The sequence below is a fragment of the Passer domesticus genome, chromosome 7, assembly GCF_036417665.1.
Source record: "Passer domesticus isolate bPasDom1 chromosome 7, bPasDom1.hap1, whole genome shotgun sequence".
In the NCBI taxonomy this organism is placed as follows: domain Eukaryota; kingdom Metazoa; phylum Chordata; class Aves; order Passeriformes; family Passeridae; genus Passer; species Passer domesticus.
This window is the reverse complement of record NC_087480.1, coordinates 22,375,958-22,402,608: the sequence shown is the minus strand read 5'-3', so window position 1 is coordinate 22,402,608 and position 26,651 is coordinate 22,375,958.

The following is a 26,651-nucleotide window of genomic DNA, read 5'->3' as shown; positions in this document are numbered from 1 at the left end:
AGAAAGAAAATCACCAGTCCAGGTTTCTGATGTCAGTTTGCAGGAAGCACTTGGCACTGTCAAACCAGCCACAGTTGCCTCTGGGGGCACCTTTCATCTCGGCGGCATCCTGGTCCGTGCAGAATTTCAGCAGGGGGCCGGCCACTCAGGACACCAGGCTCAGGATATGAACCATGGCCTTTCCCCAGAGAAACAAAAGTCACCAGGCCAGGTTCCTGATGTCAGTTTGCAGGAGGCACTTGGCACTGTCAAACCAGCCACAGGTGCCTGTGGGGCACCTTGCATCTCGGAGGTATCCTGATCCGTGCGGAATTTCAGCAGTCAGCCGGCCAATTTGGGCCACAGTTTGTAGGATATGAACCATGGCCTTTCCCCAGAGAAACAAAAGTCACCAGGTCAGGTTCCTGATGTCAGTGTGCAGGAGGCACTTGGCACTGTCAAACCAGCCACAGTTGCCTCTGGGGGCACCTTGCATCTCGGCGGCATCCTGATCCATGCCGAATTCCAGCAGGCAGCCGGCCACTCCGGGCCATTAGACCTTGGACACGTACAATGGCCTTTCCCCAGAGAAATAAAAGTCACCAGGCCAGGTTCCTGATGTCAGTTTGCAGGAGGCACTTGGCACTGTCAAACCAGCCACAGTTGCCTGTGGGGGCTCCTTTCATCTGGGAGTTATCCGCATCCGTGCGGAATTTCAACAGGCAGCCAGCCACTCCAGGCCACCTGGCCTTGGAGTGGAGCGATGGCTTTTCCCTAGGGAAACAAAAGCCACCCGGCCAGGTTCCTGATGTCAGTTTGCAGGAGGCACTTGGCACTGTCAAACCAGCCACACGCACCTGTATGGGCACCTTGCATCTGTGAGGTATCCTCATCTGTGCGGAAGTTCAGCAGGCTGCCGGCCACACCAGGCCAGCGGGCAATGGACATGAACGATGCCCTTTCCCCAGAGAAACAAAAGTCACCAGGCCAGTTTCCTGATGTCAGTTTGCAGGAGGCGCTTGGCACTGTCAAACCAGCCACAGTTGCCTGTGGTGGTACTTTCCATCTGGGAGGTATCTTCAACAGTGCGGAATTTCAGCAGGCAGCCAGCCACTCTGGGCCACCCGTCCATGGATAGGAACGAAAGGCTTTCCCCAGAGAAACAAAACTCACCCGGCCAGGTTCCTGATGTCAGTTTGCAGGAGGCACTTGGCACTGTCAAACCAGCCACAGGTGCCTGTGGGGGCACTTTTCATCTGGGAGGCATCCTGATCCATGCGGAATTTCAGCAGGCAGCCGGCCACTCCGGGCCACTGGGCTCTGAACAAGAATGATGGCCTTTCCCCAGAGAAACAAAACTCACAAGGCCAGGTTCCTGATGTCAGTTTGCAGGAGGCACTTGGCACTGTCAAACCAGCCACAGTTGCCTGTGGTGGCACCTTACATCTGGGAGGTATCCTGATCCGTGTGGAATTTCAGCAGGCAGCAGGCAAGTACGGGCCACCGGGCCCTGGACATGAACCATGGCCTTTCCCCTGAGAAAGAAAATCACCAGGCCAGGTTTCTGATGTCAGTTTGCAGGAAGCACTTGGCACTGTCAAACCAGCCACAGTTGCCTCTGGGGGCACCTTTCATCTCGGCGGCATCCTGGTCCGTGCAGAATTTCAGCAGGGGGCCGGCCACTCAGGACACCAGGCTCAGGATATGAACCATGGCCTTTCCCCAGAGAAACAAAAGTCACCAGGCCAGGTTCCTGATGTCAGTTTGCAGGAGGCACTTGGCACTGTCAAACCAGCCACAGGTGCCTGTGGGGCACCTTGCATCTCGGAGGTATCCTGATCCGTGCGGAATTTCAGCAGTCAGCCGGCCACTTTGGGCCACAGTTTGTAGGATATGAACCATGGCCTTTCCCCAGAGAAACAAAAGTCACCAGGTCAGGTTCCTGATGTCAGTGTGCAGGAGGCACTTGGCACTGTCAAACCAGCCACAGTTGCCTGTGGGGGCACCTTGCATCTCGGCGGCATCCTGATCCATGCCGAATTCCAGCAGGCAGCCGGCCACTCCGGGCCATTAGACCTTGGACACGTACAATGGCCTTTCCCCAGAGAAATAAAAGTCACCAGGCCAGGTTCCTGATGTCAGTTTGCAGGAGGCACTTGGCACTGTCAAACCAGCCACAGTTGCCTGTGGGGGCTCCTTTCATCTGGGAGTTATCCGCATCCGTGCGGAATTTCAACAGGCAGCCGGCCACTCCAGGCCACCTGGCCCTGGAGTGGAGCGATGGCTTTTCCCCAGAGAAACAAAAGTCACCAGGCCAGGTTCCTGATGTCAGTTTGCAGGAGGCACTTGGCACTGTCAAACCAGCCACACGCACCTGTATGGGCACCTTGCATCTGGGCGGTATCCTCATCTGTGCGGAAGTTCAGCAGGCTGCCGGCCACACCAGGCCACCGGGCAATGGACATGAACGATGCCCTTTCCCCAGAGAAACAAAAGTCACCAGGCCAGGTTCCTGATGTCAGTTTGCAGGAGGCGCTTGGCACTGTCAAACCAGCCACAGTTGCCTGTGGTGGTACTTTCCATCTGGGAGGTATCTTCAACAGTGCGGAATTTCAGCAGGCAGCCAGCCACTCTGGGCCACCCGTCCATGGATAGGAACGAAAGGCTTTCCCCTGAGAAACAAAAGACACCAGGCCAGGTTCCTGATGTCAGTTTGCAGGAGGCACTTGGCACTGTCAAACCAGCCACAGGTGCCTGTGGGGGCACTTTTCAGCTGGGAGGCATCCCGATCCATGCGGAATTTCAGCAGGCAGCCGGCCACTCCGGGCCACCAGGCCCTGGACAAGAACCACGGCTTTTCCCTAGGGAAACAAAAGTCACCCGGCCAGGTTCCTGATGTCAGTTTGCAGGAGGCACTTGGCACTGTCAAACCAGCCACAGTTGCCTGTGGGGGCACTTTCCATCTGGGAGGCATCCCGATCCATGCGGAATTTCAGCAGGCAGCCGGGCACTCCAGGCCAAGTGGACAAGGCCCTGGACATGACTCATGGTCTTTCCCCAGAGAAAGGAAAGTCACAAGGCCAGGTTCCTGATGTCATTTTGCAGGAGGCACATGGCACTGTCAAACCAGCCACAGGTGCCTGTGGGGGCACCTTGCATCTCGGCGGCATCCTGATCCATGCCGAATTCCAGCAGGCAGCCGGCCACTCCGGGCCATTAGACCTTGGACACGTACAATGGCCTTTCCCCAGAGAAATAAAAGTCACCAGGCCAGGTTCCTGATGTCAGTTTGCAGGAGGCACTTGGCACTGTCAAACCAGCCACAGTTGCCTGTGGGGGCTCCTTTCATCTGGGAGTTATCCGCATCCGTGCGGAATTTCAACAGGCAGCCGGCCACTCCAGGCCACCTGGCCCTGGAGTGGAGCGATGGCTTTCCATCTGGGAGGTATCTTCAACAGTGCGGAATTTCAGCAGGCAGCCAGCCACTCTGGGCCACCCGTCCATGGATAGGAACGAAAGGCTTTCCCCTGAGAAACAAAACTCACCCGGCCAGGTTCCTGATGTCAGTTTGCAGGAGGCACTTGGCACTGTCAAACCAGCCACAGGTGCCTGTGGGGGCACTTTTCATCTGGGAGGCATCCTGATCCATGCGGAATTTCAGCAGGCAGCCGGCCACTCCGGGCCACTGGGCTCTGAACAAGAATGATGGCCTTTCCCCAGAGAAACAAAACTCACAAGGCCAGGTTCCTGATGTCAGTTTGCAGGAGGCACTTGGCACTGTCAAACCAGCCACAGTTGCCTGTGGTGGCACCTTACATCTGGGAGGTATCCTGATCCGTGTGGAATTTCAGCAGGCAGCAGGCAAGTACGGGCCACCGGGCCCTGGACATGAACCATGGCCTTTCCCCTGAGAAAGAAAATCACCAGGCCAGGTTTCTGATGTCAGTTTGCAGGAAGCACTTGGCACTGTCAAACCAGCCACAGTTGCCTCTGGGGGCACCTTTCATCTCGGCGGCATCCTGGTCCGTGCAGAATTTCAGCAGGGGGCCGGCCACTCAGGACACCAGGCTCAGGATATGAACCATGGCCTTTCCCCAGAGAAACAAAAGTCACCAGGCCAGGTTCCTGATGTCAGTTTGCAGGAGGCACTTGGCACTGTCAAACCAGCCACAGGTGCCTGTGGGGCACCTTGCATCTCGGAGGTATCCTGATCCGTGTGGAATTTCAGCAGTCAGCCGGCCAATTTGGGCCACAGTTTGTAGGATATGAACCATGGCCTTTCCCCAGAGAAACAAAAGTCACCAGGTCAGGTTCCTGATGTCAGTGTGCAGGAGGCACTTGGCACTGTCAAACCAGCCACAGGTGCCTGTGGGGGCACCTTGCATCTCGGCGGCATCCTGATCCATGCCGAATTCCAGCAGGCAGCCGGCCACTCCGGGCCATTAGACCTTGGACACGTACAATGGCCTTTCCCCAGAGAAATAAAAGTCACCAGGCCAGGTTCCTGATGTCAGTTTGCAGGAGGCACTTGGCACTGTCAAACCAGCCACAGTTGCCTGTGGGGGCTCCTTTCATCTGGGAGTTATCCGCATCCGTGCGGAATTTCAACAGGCAGCCGGCCACTCCAGGCCACCTGGCCTTGGAGTGGAGCGATGGCTTTTCCCTAGGGAAACAAAAGTCACCCGGCCAGGTTCCTGATGTCAGTTTGCAGGAGGCACTTGGCACTGTCAAACCAGCCACACGCACCTGTATGGGCACCTTGCATCTGGGAGGTATCCTCATCTGTGCGGAAGTTCAGCAGGTTGCCGGCCACACCAGGCCACCGGGCAATGGACATGAACGATGCCCTTTCCCGTGAGAAACAAAAGTCACCAGGCCAGGTTCCTGATGTCAGTTTGCAGGAGGCGCTTGGCACTGTCAAACCAGCCACAGTTGCCTGTGGTGGTACTTTCCATCTGGGAGGTATCTTCAACAGTGCGGAATTTCAGCAGGCAGCCAGCCACTCTGGGCCACCCGTCCATGGATAGGAACGAAAGGCTTTCCCCTGAGAAACAAAAGACACCAGGCCAGGTTCCTGATGTCAGTTTGCAGGAGGCACTTGGCACTGTCAAACCAGCCACAGGTGCCTGTGGGGGCACTTTTCATCTGGGAGGCATCCCGATCCATGCGGAATTTCAGCAGGCAGCCGGCCACTCCGGGCCACCAGGCCCTGGACAAGAACCACGGCTTTTCCCTAGGGAAACAAAAGTCACCCGGCCAGGTTCCTGATGTCAGTTTGCAGGAGGCACTTGGCACTGTCAAACCAGCCACAGTTGGCTGTGGGGGCACTTTCCATCTGGGAGGCATCCCGATCCATGCGGAATTTCAGCAGGCAGCCGGGCACTCCAGGCCAAGTGGACAAGGCCCTGGACATGACTCATGGTCTTTCCCCAGAGAAAGGAAAGTCACAAGGCCAGGTTCCTGATGTCATTTTGCAGGAGGCACATGGCACTGTCAAACCAGCCACAGGTGCCTGTGGGGGCACCTTGCATCTCGGCGGCATCCTGATCCATGCCGAATTCCAGCAGGCAGCCGGCCACTCCGGGCCATTAGACCTTGGACACGTACAATGGCCTTTCCCCAGAGAAATAAAAGTCACCAGGCCAGGTTCCTGATGTCAGTTTGCAGGAGGCACTTGGCACTGTCAAACCAGCCACAGTTGCCTGTGGGGGCTCCTTTCATCTGGGAGTTATCCGCATCCGTGCGGAATTTCAACAGGCAGCCGGCCACTCCAGGCCACCTGGCCCTGGAGTGGAGCGATGGCTTTCCATCTGGGAGGTATCTTCAACAGTGCGGAATTTCAGCAGGCAGCCAGCCACTCTGGGCCACCCGTCCATGGATAGGAACGAAAGGCTTTCCCCTGAGAAACAAAACTCACCCGGCCAGGTTCCTGATGTCAGTTTGCAGGAGGCACTTGGCACTGTCAAACCAGCCACAGGTGCCTGTGGGGGCACTTTTCATCTGGGAGGCATCCTGATCCATGCGGAATTTCAGCAGGCAGCCGGCCACTCCGGGCCACTGGGCTCTGAACAAGAATGATGGCCTTTCCCCAGAGAAACAAAAGTCACCCGGCCAGGTTCCTGATGTCAGTTTGCAGGAGGCACTTGGCACTGTCAAACCAGCCACAGTTGCCTGTGGTGGCACCTTACATCTGGGAGGTATCCTGATCCGTGTGGAATTTCAGCAGGCAGCAGGCAAGTACGGGCCACCGGGCCCTGGACATGAACCATGGCCTTTCCCCTGAGAAAGAAAATCACCAGGCCAGGTTTCTGATGTCAGTTTGCAGGAAGCACTTGGCACTGTCAAACCAGCCACAGTTGCCTCTGGGGGCACCTTTCATCTCGGCGGCATCCTGGTCCGTGCAGAATTTCAGCAGGGGGCCGGCCACTCAGGACACCAGGCTCAGGATATGAACCATGGCCTTTCCCCAGAGAAACAAAAGTCACCAGGCCAGGTTCCTGATGTCAGTTTGCAGGAGGCACTTGGCACTGTCAAACCAGCCACAGGTGCCTGTGGGGCACCTTGCATCTCGGAGGTATCCTGATCCGTGCGGAATTTCAGCAGTCAGCCGGCCAATTTGGGCCACAGTTTGTAGGATATGAACCATGGCCTTTCCCCAGAGAAACAAAAGTCACCAGGTCAGGTTCCTGATGTCAGTGTGCAGGAGGCACTTGGCACTGTCAAACCAGCCACAGGTGCCTGTGGGGGCACCTTGCATCTCGGCGGCATCCTGATCCATGCCGAATTCCAGCAGGCAGCCGGCCACTCCGGGCCATTAGACCTTGGACACGTACAATGGCCTTTCCCCAGAGAAATAAAAGTCACCAGGCCAGGTTCCTGATGTCAGTTTGCAGGAGGCACTTGGCACTGTCAAACCAGCCACAGTTGCCTGTGGGGGCTCCTTTCATCTGGGAGTTATCCGCATCCGTGCGGAATTTCAACAGGCAGCCGGCCACTCCAGGCCACCTGGCCTTGGAGTGGAGCGATGGCTTTTCCCTAGGGAAACAAAAGTCACCCGGCCAGGTTCCTGATGTCAGTTTGCAGGAGGCACTTGGCACTGTCAAACCAGCCACACGCACCTGTATGGGCACCTTGCATCTGGGAGGTATCCTCATCTGTGCGGAAGTTCAGCAGGTTGCCGGCCACACCAGGCCACCGGGCAATGGACATGAACGATGCCCTTTCCCGTGAGAAACAAAAGTCACCAGGCCAGGTTCCTGATGTCAGTTTGCAGGAGGCGCTTGGCACTGTCAAACCAGCCACAGTTGCCTGTGGTGGTACTTTCCATCTGGGAGGTATCTTCAACAGTGCGGAATTTCAGCAGGCAGCCAGCCACTCTGGGCCACCCGTCCATGGATAGGAACGAAAGGCTTTCCCCAGAGAAACAAAAGACACCAGGCCAGGTTCCTGATGTCAGTTTGCAGGAGGCACTTGGCACTGTCAAACCAGCCACAGGTGCCTGTGGGGGCACTTTTCATCTGGGAGGCATCCCGATCCATGCGGAATTTCAGCAGGCAGCCGGCCACTCCGGGCCACCAGGCCCTGGACAAGAACCACGGCTTTTCCCTAGGGAAACAAAAGTCACCCGGCCAGGTTCCTGATGTCAGTTTGCAGGAGGCACTTGGCACTGTCAAACCAGCCACAGTTGCCTGTGGGGGCACTTTCCATCTGGGAGGCATCCCGATCCATGCGGAATTTCAGCAGGCAGCCGGGCACTCCAGGCCAAGTGGACAAGGCCCTGGACATGACTCATGGTCTTTCCCCAGAGAAAGGAAAGTCACAAGGCCAGGTTCCTGATGTCATTTTGCAGGAGGCACATGGCACTGTCAAACCAGCCACAGGTGCCTGTGGGGGCACCTTGCATCTCGGCGGCATCCTGATCCATGCCGAATTCCAGCAGGCAGCCGGCCACTCCGGGCCATTAGACCTTGGACACGTACAATGGCCTTTCCCCAGAGAAATAAAAGTCACCAGGCCAGGTTCCTGATGTCAGTTTGCAGGAGGCACTTGGCACTGTCAAACCAGCCACAGTTGCCTGTGGGGGCTCCTTTCATCTGGGAGTTATCCGCATCCGTGCGGAATTTCAACAGGCAGCCGGCCACTCCAGGCCACCTGGCCCTGGAGTGGAGCGATGGCTTTCCATCTGGGAGGTATCTTCAACAGTGCGGAATTTCAGCAGGCAGCCAGCCACTCTGGGCCACCCGTCCATGGATAGGAACGAAAGGCTTTCCCCTGAGAAACAAAACTCACCCGGCCAGGTTCCTGATGTCAGTTTGCAGGAGGCACTTGGCACTGTCAAACCAGCCACAGGTGCCTGTGGGGGCACTTTTCATCTGGGAGGCATCCTGATCCATGCGGAATTTCAGCAGGCAGCCGGCCACTCCGGGCCACTGGGCTCTGAACAAGAATGATGGCCTTTCCCCAGAGAAACAAAACTCACAAGGCCAGGTTCCTGATGTCAGTTTGCAGGAGGCACTTGGCACTGTCAAACCAGCCACAGTTGCCTGTGGTGGCACCTTACATCTGGGAGGTATCCTGATCCGTGTGGAATTTCAGCAGGCAGCAGGCAAGTACGGGCCACCGGGCCCTGGACATGAACCATGGCCTTTCCCCTGAGAAAGAAAATCACCAGGCCAGGTTTCTGATGTCAGTTTGCAGGAAGCACTTGGCACTGTCAAACCAGCCACAGTTGCCTCTGGGGGCACCTTTCATCTCGGCGGCATCCTGGTCCGTGCAGAATTTCAGCAGGGGGCCGGCCACTCAGGACACCAGGCTCAGGATATGAACCATGGCCTTTCCCCAGAGAAACAAAAGTCACCAGGCCAGGTTCCTGATGTCAGTTTGCAGGAGGCACTTGGCACTGTCAAACCAGCCACAGGTGCCTGTGGGGCACCTTGCATCTCGGAGGTATCCTGATCCGTGCGGAATTTCAGCAGTCAGCCGGCCAATTTGGGCCACAGTTTGTAGGATATGAACCATGGCCTTTCCCCAGAGAAACAAAAGTCACCAGGTCAGGTTCCTGATGTCAGTGTGCAGGAGGCACTTGGCACTGTCAAACCAGCCACAGGTGCCTGTGGGGGCACCTTGCATCTCGGCGGCATCCTGATCCATGCCGAATTCCAGCAGGCAGCCGGCCACTCCGGGCCATTAGACCTTGGACACGTACAATGGCCTTTCCCCAGAGAAATAAAAGTCACCAGGCCAGGTTCCTGATGTCAGTTTGCAGGAGGCGCTTGGCACTGTCAAACCAGCCACAGTTGCCTGTGGTGGTACTTTCCATCTGGGAGGTATCTTCAACAGTGCGGAATTTCAGCAGGCAGCCAGCCACTCTGGGCCACCCGTCCATGGATAGGAACGAAAGGCTTTCCCCTGAGAAACAAAAGACACCAGGCCAGGTTCCTGATGTCAGTTTGCAGGAGGCACTTGGCACTGTCAAACCAGCCACAGGTGCCTGTGGGGGCACTTTTCAGCTGGGAGGCATCCCGATCCATGCGGAATTTCAGCAGGCAGCCGGCCACTCCGGGCCACCAGGCCCTGGACAAGAACCACGGCTTTTCCCTAGGGAAACAAAAGTCACCCGGCCAGGTTCCTGATGTCAGTTTGCAGGAGGCACTTGGCACTGTCAAACCAGCCACAGTTGCCTGTGGGGGCACTTTCCATCTGGGAGGCATCCCGATCCATGCGGAATTTCAGCAGGCAGCCGGGCACTCCAGGCCAAGTGGACAAGGCCCTGGACATGACTCATGGTCTTTCCCCAGAGAAAGGAAAGTCACAAGGCCAGGTTCCTGATGTCATTTTGCAGGAGGCACATGGCACTGTCAAACCAGCCACAGGTGCCTGTGGGGGCACCTTGCATCTCGGCGGCATCCTGATCCATGCCGAATTCCAGCAGGCAGCCGGCCACTCCGGGCCATTAGACCTTGGACACGTACAATGGCCTTTCCCCAGAGAAATAAAAGTCACCAGGCCAGGTTCCTGATGTCAGTTTGCAGGAGGCACTTGGCACTGTCAAACCAGCCACAGTTGCCTGTGGGGGCTCCTTTCATCTGGGAGTTATCCGCATCCGTGCGGAATTTCAACAGGCAGCCGGCCACTCCAGGCCACCTGGCCCTGGAGTGGAGCGATGGCTTTCCATCTGGGAGGTATCTTCAACAGTGCGGAATTTCAGCAGGCAGCCAGCCACTCTGGGCCACCCGTCCATGGATAGGAACGAAAGGCTTTCCCCTGAGAAACAAAACTCACCCGGCCAGGTTCCTGATGTCAGTTTGCAGGAGGCACTTGGCACTGTCAAACCAGCCACAGGTGCCTGTGGGGGCACTTTTCATCTGGGAGGCATCCTGATCCATGCGGAATTTCAGCAGGCAGCCGGCCACTCCGGGCCACTGGGCTCTGAACAAGAATGATGGCCTTTCCCCAGAGAAACAAAACTCACAAGGCCAGGTTCCTGATGTCAGTTTGCAGGAGGCACTTGGCACTGTCAAACCAGCCACAGTTGCCTGTGGTGGCACCTTACATCTGGGAGGTATCCTGATCCGTGTGGAATTTCAGCAGGCAGCAGGCAAGTACGGGCCACCGGGCCCTGGACATGAACCATGGCCTTTCCCCTGAGAAAGAAAATCACCAGGCCAGGTTTCTGATGTCAGTTTGCAGGAAGCACTTGGCACTGTCAAACCAGCCACAGTTGCCTCTGGGGGCACCTTTCATCTCGGCGGCATCCTGGTCCGTGCAGAATTTCAGCAGGGGGCCGGCCACTCAGGACACCAGGCTCAGGATATGAACCATGGCCTTTCCCCAGAGAAACAAAAGTCACAAGGCCAGGTTCCTGATGTCAGTTTGCAGGAGGCACTTGGCACTGTCAAACCAGCCACAGGTGCCTGTGGGGCACCTTGCATCTCGGAGGTATCCTGATCCGTGCGGAATTTCAGCAGTCAGCCGGCCAATTTGGGCCACAGTTTGTAGGATATGAACCATGGCCTTTCCCCAGAGAAACAAAAGTCACCAGGTCAGGTTCCTGATGTCAGTGTGCAGGAGGCACTTGGCACTGTCAAACCAGCCACAGGTGCCTGTGGGGGCACCTTGCATCTCGGCGGCATCCTGATCCATGCCGAATTCCAGCAGGCAGCCGGCCACTCCGGGCCATTAGACCTTGGACACGTACAATGGCCTTTCCCCAGAGAAATAAAAGTCACCAGGCCAGGTTCCTGATGTCAGTTTGCAGGAGGCACTTGGCACTGTCAAACCAGCCACAGTTGCCTGTGGGGGCTCCTTTCATCTGGGAGTTATCCGCATCCGTGCGGAATTTCAACAGGCAGCCGGCCACTCCAGGCCACCTGGCCTTGGAGTGGAGCGATGGCTTTTCCCTAGGGAAACAAAAGTCACCCGGCCAGGTTCCTGATGTCAGTTTGCAGGAGGCACTTGGCACTGTCAAACCAGCCACACGCACCTGTATGGGCACCTTGCATCTGGGAGGTATCCTCATCTGTGCGGAAGTTCAGCAGGTTGCCGGCCACACCAGGCCACCGGGCAATGGACATGAACGATGCCCTTTCCCGTGAGAAACAAAAGTCACCAGGCCAGGTTCCTGATGTCAGTTTGCAGGAGGCGCTTGGCACTGTCAAACCAGCCACAGTTGCCTGTGGTGGTACTTTCCATCTGGGAGGTATCTTCAACAGTGCGGAATTTCAGCAGGCAGCCAGCCACTCTGGGCCACCCGTCCATGGATAGGAACGAAAGGCTTTCCCCTGAGAAACAAAAGACACCAGGCCAGGTTCCTGATGTCAGTTTGCAGGAGGCACTTGGCACTGTCAAACCAGCCACAGGTGCCTGTGGGGGCACTTTTCATCTGGGAGGCATCCCGATCCATGCGGAATTTCAGCAGGCAGCCGGCCACTCCGGGCCACCAGGCCCTGGACAAGAACCACGGCTTTTCCCTAGGGAAACAAAAGTCACCCGGCCAGGTTCCTGATGTCAGTTTGCAGGAGGCACTTGGCACTGTCAAACCAGCCACAGTTGGCTGTGGGGGCACTTTCCATCTGGGAGGCATCCCGATCCATGCGGAATTTCAGCAGGCAGCCGGGCACTCCAGGCCAAGTGGACAAGGCCCTGGACATGACTCATGGTCTTTCCCCAGAGAAAGGAAAGTCACAAGGCCAGGTTCCTGATGTCATTTTGCAGGAGGCACATGGCACTGTCAAACCAGCCACAGGTGCCTGTGGGGGCACCTTGCATCTCGGCGGCATCCTGATCCATGCCGAATTCCAGCAGGCAGCCGGCCACTCCGGGCCATTAGACCTTGGACACGTACAATGGCCTTTCCCCAGAGAAATAAAAGTCACCAGGCCAGGTTCCTGATGTCAGTTTGCAGGAGGCACTTGGCACTGTCAAACCAGCCACAGTTGCCTGTGGGGGCTCCTTTCATCTGGGAGTTATCCGCATCCGTGCGGAATTTCAACAGGCAGCCGGCCACTCCAGGCCACCTGGCCCTGGAGTGGAGCGATGGCTTTCCATCTGGGAGGTATCTTCAACAGTGCGGAATTTCAGCAGGCAGCCAGCCACTCTGGGCCACCCGTCCATGGATAGGAACGAAAGGCTTTCCCCTGAGAAACAAAACTCACCCGGCCAGGTTCCTGATGTCAGTTTGCAGGAGGCACTTGGCACTGTCAAACCAGCCACAGGTGCCTGTGGGGGCACTTTTCATCTGGGAGGCATCCTGATCCATGCGGAATTTCAGCAGGCAGCCGGCCACTCCGGGCCACTGGGCTCTGAACAAGAATGATGGCCTTTCCCCAGAGAAACAAAACTCACAAGGCCAGGTTCCTGATGTCAGTTTGCAGGAGGCACTTGGCACTGTCAAACCAGCCACAGTTGCCTGTGGTGGCACCTTACATCTGGGAGGTATCCTGATCCGTGTGGAATTTCAGCAGGCAGCAGGCAAGTACGGGCCACCGGGCCCTGGACATGAACCATGGCCTTTCCCCTGAGAAAGAAAATCACCAGGCCAGGTTTCTGATGTCAGTTTGCAGGAAGCACTTGGCACTGTCAAACCAGCCACAGTTGCCTCTGGGGGCACCTTTCATCTCGGCGGCATCCTGGTCCGTGCAGAATTTCAGCAGGGGGCCGGCCACTCAGGACACCAGGCTCAGGATATGAACCATGGCCTTTCCCCAGAGAAACAAAAGTCACCAGGCCAGGTTCCTGATGTCAGTTTGCAGGAGGCACTTGGCACTGTCAAACCAGCCACAGGTGCCTGTGGGGCACCTTGCATCTCGGAGGTATCCTGATCCGTGCGGAATTTCAGCAGTCAGCCGGCCAATTTGGGCCACAGTTTGTAGGATATGAACCATGGCCTTTCCCCAGAGAAACAAAAGTCACCAGGCCAGGTTCCTGATGTCAGTTTGCAGGAGGCACTTGGCACTGTCAAACCAGCCACAGTTGCCTGTGGGGGCACCTTGCATCTCGGCGGCATCCTGATCCATGCCGAATTCCAGCAGGCAGCCGGCCACTCCGGGCCATTAGACCTTGGACACGTACAATGGCCTTTCCCCAGAGAAATAAAAGTCACCAGGCCAGGTTCCTGATGTCAGTTTGCAGGAGGCACTTGGCACTGTCAAACCAGCCACAGTTGCCTGTGGGGGCTCCTTTCATCTGGGAGTTATCCGCATCCGTGCGGAATTTCAACAGGCAGCCGGCCACTCCAGGCCACCTGGCCCTGGAGTGGAGCGATGGCTTTTCCCCAGAGAAACAAAAGTCACCCGGCCAGGTTCCTGATGTCAGTTTGCAGGAGGCACTTGGCACTGTCAAACCAGCCACACGCACCTGTATGGGCACCTTGCATCTGGGAGGTATCCTCATCTGTGCGGAAGTTCAGCAGGCTGCCGGCCACACCAGGCCACCGGGCAATGGACATGAACGATGCCCTTTCCCGTGAGAAACAAAAGTCACCAGGCCAGGTTCCTGATGTCAGTTTGCAGGAGGCGCTTGGCACTGTCAAACCAGCCACAGTTGCCTGTGGTGGTACTTTCCATCTGGGAGGTATCTTCAACAGTGCGGAATTTCAGCAGGCAGCCAGCCACTCTGGGCCACCCGTCCATGGATAGGAACGAAAGGCTTTCCCCAGAGAAACAAAACTCACCCGGCCAGGTTCCTGATGTCAGTTTGCAGGAGGCACTTGGCACTGTCAAACCAGCCACAGGTGCCTGTGGGGGCACTTTTCATCTGGGAGGCATCCTGATCCATGCGGAATTTCAGCAGGCAGCCGGCCACTCCGGGCCACTGGGCTCTGAACAAGAATGATGGCCTTTCCCCAGAGAAACAAAACTCACAAGGCCAGGTTCCTGATGTCAGTTTGCAGGAGGCACTTGGCACTGTCAAACCAGCCACAGTTGCCTGTGGTGGCACCTTACATCTGGGAGGTATCCTGATCCGTGTGGAATTTCAGCAGGCAGCAGGCAAGTACGGGCCACCGGGCCCTGGACATGAACCATGGCCTTTCCCCTGAGAAAGAAAATCACCAGGCCAGGTTTCTGATGTCAGTTTGCAGGAAGCACTTGGCACTGTCAAACCAGCCACAGTTGCCTCTGGGGGCACCTTTCATCTCGGCGGCATCCTGGTCCGTGCAGAATTTCAGCAGGGGGCCGGCCACTCAGGACACCAGGCTCAGGATATGAACCATGGCCTTTCCCCAGAGAAACAAAAGTCACCAGGCCAGGTTCCTGATGTCAGTTTGCAGGAGGCACTTGGCACTGTCAAACCAGCCACAGGTGCCTGTGGGGCACCTTGCATCTCGGAGGTATCCTGACCCGTGCGGAATTTCAGCAGTCAGCCGGCCAATTTGGGCCACAGTTTGTAGGATATGAACCATGGCCTTTCCCCAGAGAAACAAAAGTCACCAGGTCAGGTTCCTGATGTCAGTTTGCAGGAGGCACTTGGCACTGTCAAACCAGCCACAGTTGCCTGTGGGGGCACCTTGCATCTCGGCGGCATCCTGATCCATGCCGAATTCCAGCAGGCAGCCGGCCACTCCGGGCCATTAGACCTTGGACACGTACAATGGCCTTTCCCCAGAGAAATAAAAGTCACCAGGCCAGGTTCCTGATGTCAGTTTGCAGGAGGCACTTGGCACTGTCAAACCAGCCACAGTTGCCTGTGGGGGCTCCTTTCATCTGGGAGTTATCCGCATCCGTGCGGAATTTCAACAGGCAGCCGGCCACTCCAGGCCACCTGGCCCTGGAGTGGAGCGATGGCTTTTCCCCAGAGAAACAAAAGTCACCCGGCCAGGTTCCTGATGTCAGTTTGCAGGAGGCACTTGGCACTGTCAAACCAGCCACACGCACCTGTATGGGCACCTTGCATCTGGGAGGTATCCTCATCTGTGCGGAAGTTCAGCAGGCTGCCGGCCACACCAGGCCACCGGGCAATGGACATGAACGATGCCCTTTCCCCAGAGAAACAAAAGTCACCAGGCCAGTTTCCTGATGTCAGTTTGCAGGAGGCGCTTGGCACTGTCAAACCAGCCACAGTTGCCTGTGGTGGTACTTTCCATCTGGGAGGTATCTTCAACAGTGCGGAATTTCAGCAGGCAGCCAGCCACTCTGGGCCACCCGTCCATGGATAGGAACGAAAGGCTTTCCCCAGAGAAACAAAACTCACCCGGCCAGGTTCCTGATGTCAGTTTGCAGGAGGCACTTGGCACTGTCAAACCAGCCACAGGTGCCTGTGGGGGCACTTTTCATCTGGGAGGCATCCTGATCCATGCGGAATTTCAGCAGGCAGCCGGCCACTCCGGGCCACTGGGCTCTGAACAAGAATGATGGCCTTTCCCCAGAGAAACAAAACTCACAAGGCCAGGTTCCTGATGTCAGTTTGCAGGAGGCACTTGGCACTGTCAAACCAGCCACAGTTGCCTGTGGTGGCACCTTACATCTGGGAGGTATCCTGATCCGTGTGGAATTTCAGCAGGCAGCAGGCAAGTACGGGCCACCGGGCCCTGGACATGAACCATGGCCTTTCCCCTGAGAAAGAAAATCACCAGGCCAGGTTTCTGATGTCAGTTTGCAGGAAGCACTTGGCACTGTCAAACCAGCCACAGTTGCCTGTGGGGGCACCTTTCATCTCGGCGGCATCCTGGTCCGTGCAGAATTTCAGCAGGGGGCCGGCCACTCAGGACACCAGGCTCAGGATATGAACCATGGCCTTTCCCCAGAGAAACAAAAGTCACCAGGCCAGGTTCCTGATGTCAGTTTGCAGGAGGCACTTGGCACTGTCAAACCAGCCACAGGTGCCTGTGGGGCACCTTGCATCTCAGAGGTATCCTGATCCGTGCGGAATTTCAGCAGTCAGCCGGCCAATTTGGGCCACAGTTTGTAGGATATGAACCATGGCCTTTCCCCAGAGAAACAAAAGTCACCAGGTCAGGTTCCTGATGTCAGTGTGCAGGAGGCACTTGGCACTGTCAAACCAGCCACAGTTGCCTGTGGGGGCACCTTGCATCTCGGCGGCATCCTGATCCATGCGGAATTTCAGCAGGCAGCCGGCCACTCCGGGCCATTAGACCTTGGACACGTACAATGGCCTTTCCCCAGAGAAATAAAAGTCACCAGGCCAGGTTCCTGATGTCAGTTTGCAGGAGGCACTTGGCACTGTCAAACCAGCCACAGTTGCCTGTGGGGGCTCCTTTCATCTGGGAGTTATCCGCATCCGTGCGGAATTTCAACAGGCAGCCGGCCACTCCAGGCCACCTGGCCTTGGAGTGGAGCGATGGCTTTTCCCTAGGGAAACAAAAGTCACCCGGCCAGGTTCCTGATGTCAGTTTGCAGGAGGCACTTGGCACTGTCAAACCAGCCACACGCACCTGTATGGGCACCTTGCATCTGGGAGGTATCCTCATCTGTGCGGAAGTTCAGCAGGCTGCCGGCCACACCAGGCCACCGGGCAATGGACATGAACGATGCCCTTTCCCGTGAGAAACAAAAGTCACCAGGCCAGGTTCCTGATGTCAGTTTGCAGGAGGCACTTGGCACTGTCAAACCAGCCACAGTTGCCTGTGGTGGTACTTTCCATCTGGGAGGTATCTTCAACAGTGCGGAATTTCAGCAGGCAGCCAGCCACTCTGGGCCACCCGTCCATGGATAGGAACGAAAGGCTTTCCCCAGAGAAACAAAACTCACCCGGCCAGGTTCCTGATGTCAGTTTGCAGGAGGCACTTGGCACTGTCAAACCAGCCACAGGTGCCTGTGGGGGCACTTTTCATCTGGGAGGCATCCTGATCCATGCGGAATTTCAGCAGGCAGACGGCCACTCCGGGCCACTGGGCTCTGAACAAGAATGATGGCCTTTCCCCAGAGAAACAAAACTCACAAGGCCAGGTTCCTGATGTCAGTTTGCAGGAGGCACTTGGCACTGTCAAACCAGCCACAGTTGCCTGTGGTGGCACCTTACATCTGGGAGGTATCCTGATCCGTGTGGAATTTCAGCAGGCAGCAGGCAAGTACGGGCCACCGGGCCCTGGACATGAACCATGGCCTTTCCCCTGAGAAAGAAAATCACCAGGCCAGGTTTCTGATGTCAGTTTGCAGGAAGCACTTGGCACTGTCAAACCAGCCACAGTTGCCTCTGGGGGCACCTTTCATCTCGGCGGCATCCTGGTCCGTGCAGAATTTCAGCAGGGGGCCGGGCACTCAGGACACCAGGCTCAGGATATGAACCATGGCCTTTCCCCAGAGAAACAAAAGTCACCAGGCCAGGTTCCTGATGTCAGTTTGCAGGAGGCACTTGGCACTGTCAAACCAGCCACACGCACCTGTATGGGCACCTTGCATCTCGGAGGTATCCTGATCCGTGCGGAATTTCAGCAGTCAGCCGGCCAATTTGGGCCACAGTTTGTAGGATATGAACCATGGCCTTTCCCCAGAGAAACAAAAGTCACCAGGTCAGGTTCCTGATGTCAGTGTGCAGGAGGCACTTGGCACTGTCAAACCAGCCACAGTTGCCTGTGGGGGCACCTTGCATCTCGGCGGCATCCTGATCCATGCCGAATTCCAGCAGGCAGCCGGCCACTCCGGGCCATTAGACCTTGGACACGTACAATGGCCTTTCCCCAGAGAAATAAAAGTCACCAGGCCAGGTTCCTGATGTCAGTTTGCAGGAGGCACTTGGCACTGTCAAACCAGCCACAGTTGCCTGTGGGGGCTCCTTTCATCTGGGAGTTATCCGCATCCGTGCGGAATTTCAACAGGCAGCCGGCCACTCCAGGCCACCTGGCCCTGGAGTGGAGCGATGGCTTTTCCCCAGAGAAACAAAAGTCACCCGGCCAGGTTCCTGATGTCAGTTTGCAGGAGGCACTTGGCACTGTCAAACCAGCCACACGCACCTGTATGGGCACCTTGCATCTGGGAGGTATCCTCATCTGTGCGGAAGTTCAGCAGGCTGCCGGCCACACCAGGCCACCGGGCACTGGACATGAACGATGCCCTTTCCCGTGAGAAACAAAAGTCACCAGGCCAGGTTCCTGATGTCAGTTTGCAGGAGGCGCTTGGCACTGTCAAACCAGCCACAGTTGCCTGTGGTGGTACTTTCCATCTGGGAGGTATCTTCAACAGTGCGGAATTTCAGCAGGCAGCCAGCCACTCTGGGCCACCCGTCCATGGATAGGAACGAAAGGCTTTCCCCAGAGAAACAAAACTCACCCGGCCAGGTTCCTGATGTCAGTTTGCAGGAGGCACTTGGCACTGTCAAACCAGCCACAGGTGCCTGTGGGGGCACTTTTCATCTGGGAGGCATCCTGATCCATGCGGAATTTCAGCAGGCAGCCGGCCACTCCGGGCCACTGGGCTCTGAACAAGAATGATGGCCTTTCCCCAGAGAAACAAAACTCACAAGGCCAGGTTCCTGATGTCAGTTTGCAGGAGGCACTTGGCACTGTCAAACCAGCCACAGTTGCCTGTGGTGGCACCTTACATCTGGGAGGTATCCTGATCCGTGTGGAATTTCAGCAGGCAGCAGGCAAGTACGGGCCACCGGGCCCTGGACATGAACCATGGCCTTTCCCCTGAGAAAGAAAATCACCAGGCCAGGTTTCTGATGTCAGTTTGCAGGAAGCACTTGGCACTGTCAAACCAGCCACAGTTGCCTGTGGGGGCACCTTTCATCTCGGCGGCATCCTGGTCCGTGCAGAATTTCAGCAGGGGGCCGGCCACTCAGGACACCAGGCTCAGGATATGAACCATGGCCTTTCCCCAGAGAAACAAAAGTCACCAGGCCAGGTTCCTGATGTCAGTTTGCAGGAGGCACTTGGCACTGTCAAACCAGCCACAGGTGCCTGTGGGGCACCTTGCATCTCGGAGGTATCCTGATCCGTGCGGAATTTCAGCAGTCAGCCGGCCAATTTGGGCCACAGTTTGTAGGATATGAACCATGGCCTTTCCCCAGAGAAACAAAAGTCACCAGGTCAGGTTCCTGATGTCAGTTTGCAGGAGGCACTTGGCACTGTCAAACCAGCCACAGTTGCCTGTGGGGGCACCTTGCATCTCGGCGGCATCCTGATCCATGCCGAATTCCAGCAGGCAGCCGGCCACTCCGGGCCATTAGACCTTGGACACGTACAATGGCCTTTCCCCAGAGAAATAAAAGTCACCAGGCCAGGTTCCTGATGTCAGTTTGCAGGAGGCACTTGGCACTGTCAAACCAGCCACAGTTGCCTGTGGGGGCTCCTTTCATCTGGGAGTTATCCGCATCCGTGCGGAATTTCAACAGGCAGCCGGCCACTCCAGGCCACCTGGCCTTGGAGTGGAGCGATGGCTTTTCCCTAGGGAAACAAAAGTCACCCGGCCAGGTTCCTGATGTCAGTTTGCAGGAGGCACTTGGCACTGTCAAACCAGCCACACGCACCTGTATGGGCACCTTGCATCTGGGAGGTATCCTCATCTGTGCGGAAGTTCAGCAGGCTGCCGGCCACACCAGGCCACCGGGCAATGGACATGAACGATGCCCTTTCCCGTGAGAAACAAAAGTCACCAGGCCAGGTTCCTGATGTCAGTTTGCAGGAGGCACTTGGCACTGTCAAACCAGCCACAGTTGCCTGTGGTGGTACTTTCCATCTGGGAGGTATCTTCAACAGTGCGGAATTTCAGCAGGCAGCCAGCCACTCTGGGCCACCCGTCCATGGATAGGAACGAAAGGCTTTCCCCAGAGAAACAAAACTCACCCGGCCAGGTTCCTGATGTCAGTTTGCAGGAGGCACTTGGCACTGTCAAACCAGCCACAGGTGCCTGTGGGGGCACTTTTCATCTGGGAGGCATCCTGATCCATGCGGAATTTCAGCAGGCAGACGGCCACTCCGGGCCACTGGGCTCTGAACAAGAATGATGGCCTTTCCCCAGAGAAACAAAACTCACAAGGCCAGGTTCCTGATGTCAGTTTGCAGGAGGCACTTGGCACTGTCAAACCAGCCACAGTTGCCTGTGGTGGCACCTTACATCTGGGAGGTATCCTGATCCGTGTGGAATTTCAGCAGGCAGCAGGCAAGTACGGGCCACCGGGCCCTGGACATGAACCATGGCCTTTCCCCTGAGAAAGAAAATCACCAGGCCAGGTTTCTGATGTCAGTTTGCAGGAAGCACTTGGCACTGTCAAACCAGCCACAGTTGCCTCTGGGGGCACCTTTCATCTCGGCGGCATCCTGGTCCGTGCAGAATTTCAGCAGGGGGCCGGCCACTCAGGACACCAGGCTCAGGATATGAACCATGGCCTTTCCCCAGAGAAACAAAAGTCACCAGGCCAGGTTCCTGATGTCAGTTTGCAGGAGGCACTTGGCACTGTCAAACCAGCCACACGCACCTGTATGGGCACCTTGCATCTCGGAGGTATCCTGATCCGTGCGGAATTTCAGCAGTCAGCCGGCCAATTTGGGCCACAGTTTGTAGGATATGAACCATGGCCTTTCCCCAGAGAAACAAAAGTCACCAGGTCAGGTTCCTGATGTCAGTGTGCAGGAGGCACTTGGCACTGTCAAACCAGCCACAGTTGCCTGTGGGGGCACCTTGCATCTCGGCGGCATCCTGATCCATGCCGAATTCCAGCAGGCAGCCGGCCACTCCGGGCCATTAGACCTTGGACACGTACAATGGCCTTTCCCCAGAGAAATAAAAGTCACCAGGCCAGGTTCCTGATGTCAGTTTGCAGGAGGCACTTGGCACTGTCAAACCAGCCACAGTTGCCTGTGGGGGCTCCTTTCATCTGGGAGTTATCCGCATCCGTGCGGAATTTCAACAGGCAGCCGGCCACTCCAGGCCACCTGGCCCTGGAGTGGAGCGATGGCTTTTCCCCAGAGAAACAAAAGTCACCCGGCCAGGTTCCTGATGTCAGTTTGCAGGAGGCACTTGGCACTGTCAAACCAGCCACACGCACCTGTATGGGCACCTTGCATCTGGGAGGTATCCTCATCTGTGCGGAAGTTCAGCAGGCTGCCGGCCACACCAGGCCACCGGGCAATGGACATGAACGATGCCCTTTCCCGTGAGAAACAAAAGTCACCAGGCCAGGTTCCTGATGTCAGTTTGCAGGAGGCGCTTGGCACTGTCAAACCAGCCACAGTTGCCTGTGGTGGTACTTTCCATCTGGGAGGTATCTTCAACAGTGCGGAATTTCAGCAGGCAGCCAGCCACTCTGGGCCACCCGTCCATGGATAGGAACGAAAGGCTTTCCCCAGAGAAACAAAACTCACCCGGCCAGGTTCCTGATGTCAGTTTGCAGGAGGCACTTGGCACTGTCAAACCAGCCACAGGTGCCTGTGGGGGCACTTTTCATCTGGGAGGCATCCTGATCCATGCGGAATTTCAGCAGGCAGCCGGCCACTCCGGGCCACTGGGCTCTGAACAAGAATGATGGCCTTTCCCCAGAGAAACAAAACTCACAAGGCCAGGTTCCTGATGTCAGTTTGCAGGAGGCACTTGGCACTGTCAAACCAGCCACAGTTGCCTGTGGTGGCACCTTACATCTGGGAGGTATCCTGATCCGTGTGGAATTTCAGCAGGCAGCAGGCAAGTACGGGCCACCGGGCCCTGGACATGAACCATGGCCTTTCCCCTGAGAAAGAAAATCACCAGGCCAGGTTTCTGATGTCAGTTTGCAGGAAGCACTTGGCACTGTCAAACCAGCCACAGTTGCCTGTGGGGGCACCTTTCATCTCGGCGGCATCCTGGTCCGTGCAGAATTTCAGCAGGGGGCCGGCCACTCAGGACACCAGGCTCAGGATATGAACCATGGCCTTTCCCCAGAGAAACAAAAGTCACCAGGCCAGGTTCCTGATGTCAGTTTGCAGGAGGCACTTGGCACTGTCAAACCAGCCACAGGTGCCTGTGGGGCACCTTGCATCTCGGAGGTATCCTGATCCGTGCGGAATTTCAGCAGTCAGCCGGCCAATTTGGGCCACAGTTTGTAGGATATGAACCATGGCCTTTCCCCAGAGAAACAAAAGTCAACAGGTCAGGTTCCTGATGTCAGTTTGCAGGAGGCACTTGGCACTGTCAAACCAGCCACAGTTGCCTGTGGGGGCACCTTGCATCTCGGCGGCATCCTGATCCATGCCGAATTCCAGCAGGCAGCCGGCCACTCCGGGCCATTAGACCTTGGACACGTACAATGGCCTTTCCCCAGAGAAATAAAAGTCACCAGGCCAGGTTCCTGATGTCAGTTTGCAGGAGGCACTTGGCACTGTCAAACCAGCCACAGTTGCCTGTGGGGGCTCCTTTCATCTGGGAGTTATCCGCATCCGTGCGGAATTTCAACAGGCAGCCGGCCACTCCAGGCCACCTGGCCCTGGAGTGGAGCGATGGCTTTTCCCCAGAGAAACAAAAGTCACCCGGCCAGGTTCCTGATGTCAGTTTGCAGGAGGCACTTGGCACTGTCAAACCAGCCACACGCACCTGTATGGGCACCTTGCATCTGGGAGGTATCCTCATCTGTGCGGAAGTTCAGCAGGCTGCCGGCCACACCAGGCCACCGGGCAATGGACATGAACGATGCCCTTTCCCGTGAGAAACAAAAGTCACCAGGCCAGGTTCCTGATGTCAGTTTGCAGGAGGCGCTTGGCACTGTCAAACCAGCCACAGTTGCCTGTGGTGGTACTTTCCATCTGGGAGGTATCTTCAACAGTGCGGAATTTCAGCAGGCAGCCAGCCACTCTGGGCCACCCGTCCATGGATAGGAACGAAAGGCTTTCCCCAGAGAAACAAAACTCACCCGGCCAGGTTCCTGATGTCAGTTTGCAGGAGGCACTTGGCACTGTCAAACCAGCCACAGGTGCCTGTGGGGGCACTTTTCATCTGGGAGGCATCCTGATCCATGCGGAATTTCAGCAGGCAGCCGGCCACTCCGGGCCACTGGGCTCTGAACAAGAATGATGGCCTTTCCCCAGAGAAACAAAACTCACAAGGCCAGGTTCCTGATGTCAGTTTGCAGGAGGCACTTGGCACTGTCAAACCAGCCACAGTTGCCTGTGGTGGCACCTTACATCTGGGAGGTATCCTGATCCGTGTGGAATTTCAGCAGGCAGCAGGCAAGTACGGGCCACCGGGCCCTGGACATGAACCATGGCCTTTCCCCTGAGAAAGAAAATCACCAGGCCAGGTTTCTGATGTCAGTTTGCAGGAAGCACTTGGCACTGTCAAACCAGCCACAGTTGCCTCTGGGGGCACCTTTCATCTCGGCGGCATCCTGGTCCGTGCAGAATTTCAGCAGGGGGCCGGCCACTCAGGACACCAGGCTCAGGATATGAACCATGGCCTTTCCCCAGAGAAACAAAAGTCACCAGGCCAGGTTCCTGATGTCAGTTTGCAGGAGGCACTTGGCACTGTCAAACCAGCCACAGGTGCCTGTGGGGCACCTTGCATCTCGGAGGTATCCTGATCCGTGCGGAATTTCAGCAGTCAGCCGGCCAATTTGGGCCACAGTTTGTAGGATATGAACCATGGCCTTTCCCCAGAGAAACAAAAGTCACCAGGTCAGGTTCCTGATGTCAGTGTGCAGGAGGCACTTGGCACTGTCAAACCAGCCACAGTTGCCTGTGGGGGCACCTTGCATCTCGGCGGCATCCTGATCCATGCCGAATTCCAGCAGGCAGCCGGCCACTCCGGGCCATTAGACCTTGGACACGTACAATGGCCTTTCCCCAGAGAAATAAAAGTCACCAGGCCAGGTTCCTGATGTCAGTTTGCAGGAGGCACTTGGCACTGTCAAACCAGCCACAGTTGCCTGTGGGGGCTCCTTTCATCTGGGAGTTATCCGCATCCGTGCGGAATTTCAACAGGCAGCCAGCCACTCCAGGCCACCTGGCCTTGGAGTGGAGCGATGGCTTTTCCCTAGGGAAACAAAAGCCACCCGGCCAGGTTCCTGATGTCAGTTTGCAGGAGGCACTTGGCACTGTCAAACCAGCCACACGCACCTGTATGGGCACCTTGCATCTGGGAGGTATCCTCATCTGTGCGGAAGTTCAGCAGGCTGCCGGCCACACCAGGCCACCGGGCAATGGACATGAACGATGCCCTTTCCCCAGAGAAACAAAAGTCACCAGGCCAGTTTCCTGATGTCAGTTTGCAGGAGGCGCTTGGCACTGTCAAACCAGCCACAGTTGCCTGTGGTGGTACTTTCCATCTGGGAGGTATCTTCAACAGTGCGGAATTTCAGCAGGCAGCCAGCCACTCTGGACCACCCGTCCATGGATAGGAACGAAAGGCTTTCCCCAGAGAAACAAAACTCACCCGGCCAGGTTGCTGATGTCAGTTTGCAGGAGGCACTTGGCACTGTCAAACCAGCCACAGGTGCCTGTGGGGGCACTTTTCATCTGGGAGGCATCCTGATCCATGCGGAATTTCAGCAGGCAGCCGGCCACTCCGGGCCACTGGGCTCTGAACAAGAATGATGGCCTTTCCCCAGAGAAACAAAACTCACAAGGCCAGGTTCCTGATGTCAGTTTGCAGGAGGCACTTGGCACTGTCAAACCAGCCACAGTTGCCTGTGGTGGCACCTTACATCTGGGAGGTATCCTGATCCGTGTGGAATTTCAGCAGGCAGCAGGCAAGTACGGGCCACCGGGCCCTGGACATGAACCATGGCCTTTCCCCTGAGAAAGAAAATCACCAGGCCAGGTTTCTGATGTCAGTTTGCAGGAAGCACTTGGCACTGTCAAACCAGCCACAGTTGCCTCTGGGGGCACCTTTCATCTCGGCGGCATCCTGGTCCGTGCAGAATTTCAGCAGGGGGCCGGCCACTCAGGACACCAGGCTCAGGATATGAACCATGGCCTTTCCCCAGAGAAACAAAAGTCACCAGGCCAGGTTCCTGATGTCAGTTTGCAGGAGGCACTTGGCACTGTCAAACCAGCCACAGGTGCCTGTGGGGCACCTTGCATCTCGGAGGTATCCTGATCCGTGCGGAATTTCAGCAGTCAGCCGGACACTTTGGGCCACAGTTTGTAGGATATGAACCATGGCCTTTCCCCAGAGAAACAAAAGTCACCAGGTCAGGTTCCTGATGTCAGTGTGCAGGAGGCACTTGGCACTGTCAAACCAGCCACAGTTGCCTGTGGGGGCACCTTGCATCTCGGCGGCATCCTGATCCATGCCGAATTCCAGCAGGCAGCCGGCCACTCCGGGCCATTAGACCTTGGACACGTACAATGGCCTTTCCCCAGAGAAATAAAAGTCACCAGGCCAGGTTCCTGATGTCAGTTTGCAGGAGGCACTTGGCACTGTCAAACCAGCCACAGTTGCCTGTGGGGGCTCCTTTCATCTGGGAGTTATCCGCATCCGTGCGGAATTTCAACAGGCAGCCGGCCACTCCAGGCCACCTGGCCCTGGAGTGGAGCGATGGCTTTTCCCCAGAGAAACAAAAGTCACCCGGCCAGGTTCCTGATGTCAGTTTGCAGGAGGCACTTGGCACTGTCAAACCAGCCACACGCACCTGTATGGGCACCTTGCATCTGGGAGGTATCCTCATCTGTGCGGAAGTTCAGCAGGCTGCCGGCCACACCAGGCCACCGGGCAATGGACATGAACGATGCCCTTTCCCGTGAGAAACAAAAGTCACCAGGCCAGGTTCCTGATGTCAGTTTGCAGGAGGCGCTTGGCACTGTCAAACCAGCCACAGTTGCCTGTGGTGGTACTTTCCATCTGGGAGGTATCTTCAACAGTGCGGAATTTCAGCAGGCAGCCAGCCACTCTGGGCCACCCGTCCATGGATAGGAACGAAAGGCTTTCCCCAGAGAAACAAAACTCACCCGGCCAGGTTCCTGATGTCAGTTTGCAGGAGGCACTTGGCACTGTCAAACCAGCCACAGTTGGCTGTGGGGGCACTTTCCATCTGGGAGGCATCCCGATCCATGCGGAATTTCAGCAGGCAGCCGGGCACTCCGGGCCAAGTGGACAAGGCCCTGGACATGACTCATGGTCTTTCCCCAGAGAAAGGAAAGTCACAAGGCCAGGTTCCTGATGTCATTTTGCAGGAGGCACATGGCACTGTCAAACCAGCCACAGGTGCCTGTGGGGGCACCTTGCATCTCGGCGGCATCCTGATCCATGCCGAATTCCAGCAGGCAGCCGGCCACTCCGGGCCATTAGACCTTGGACACGTACAATGGCCTT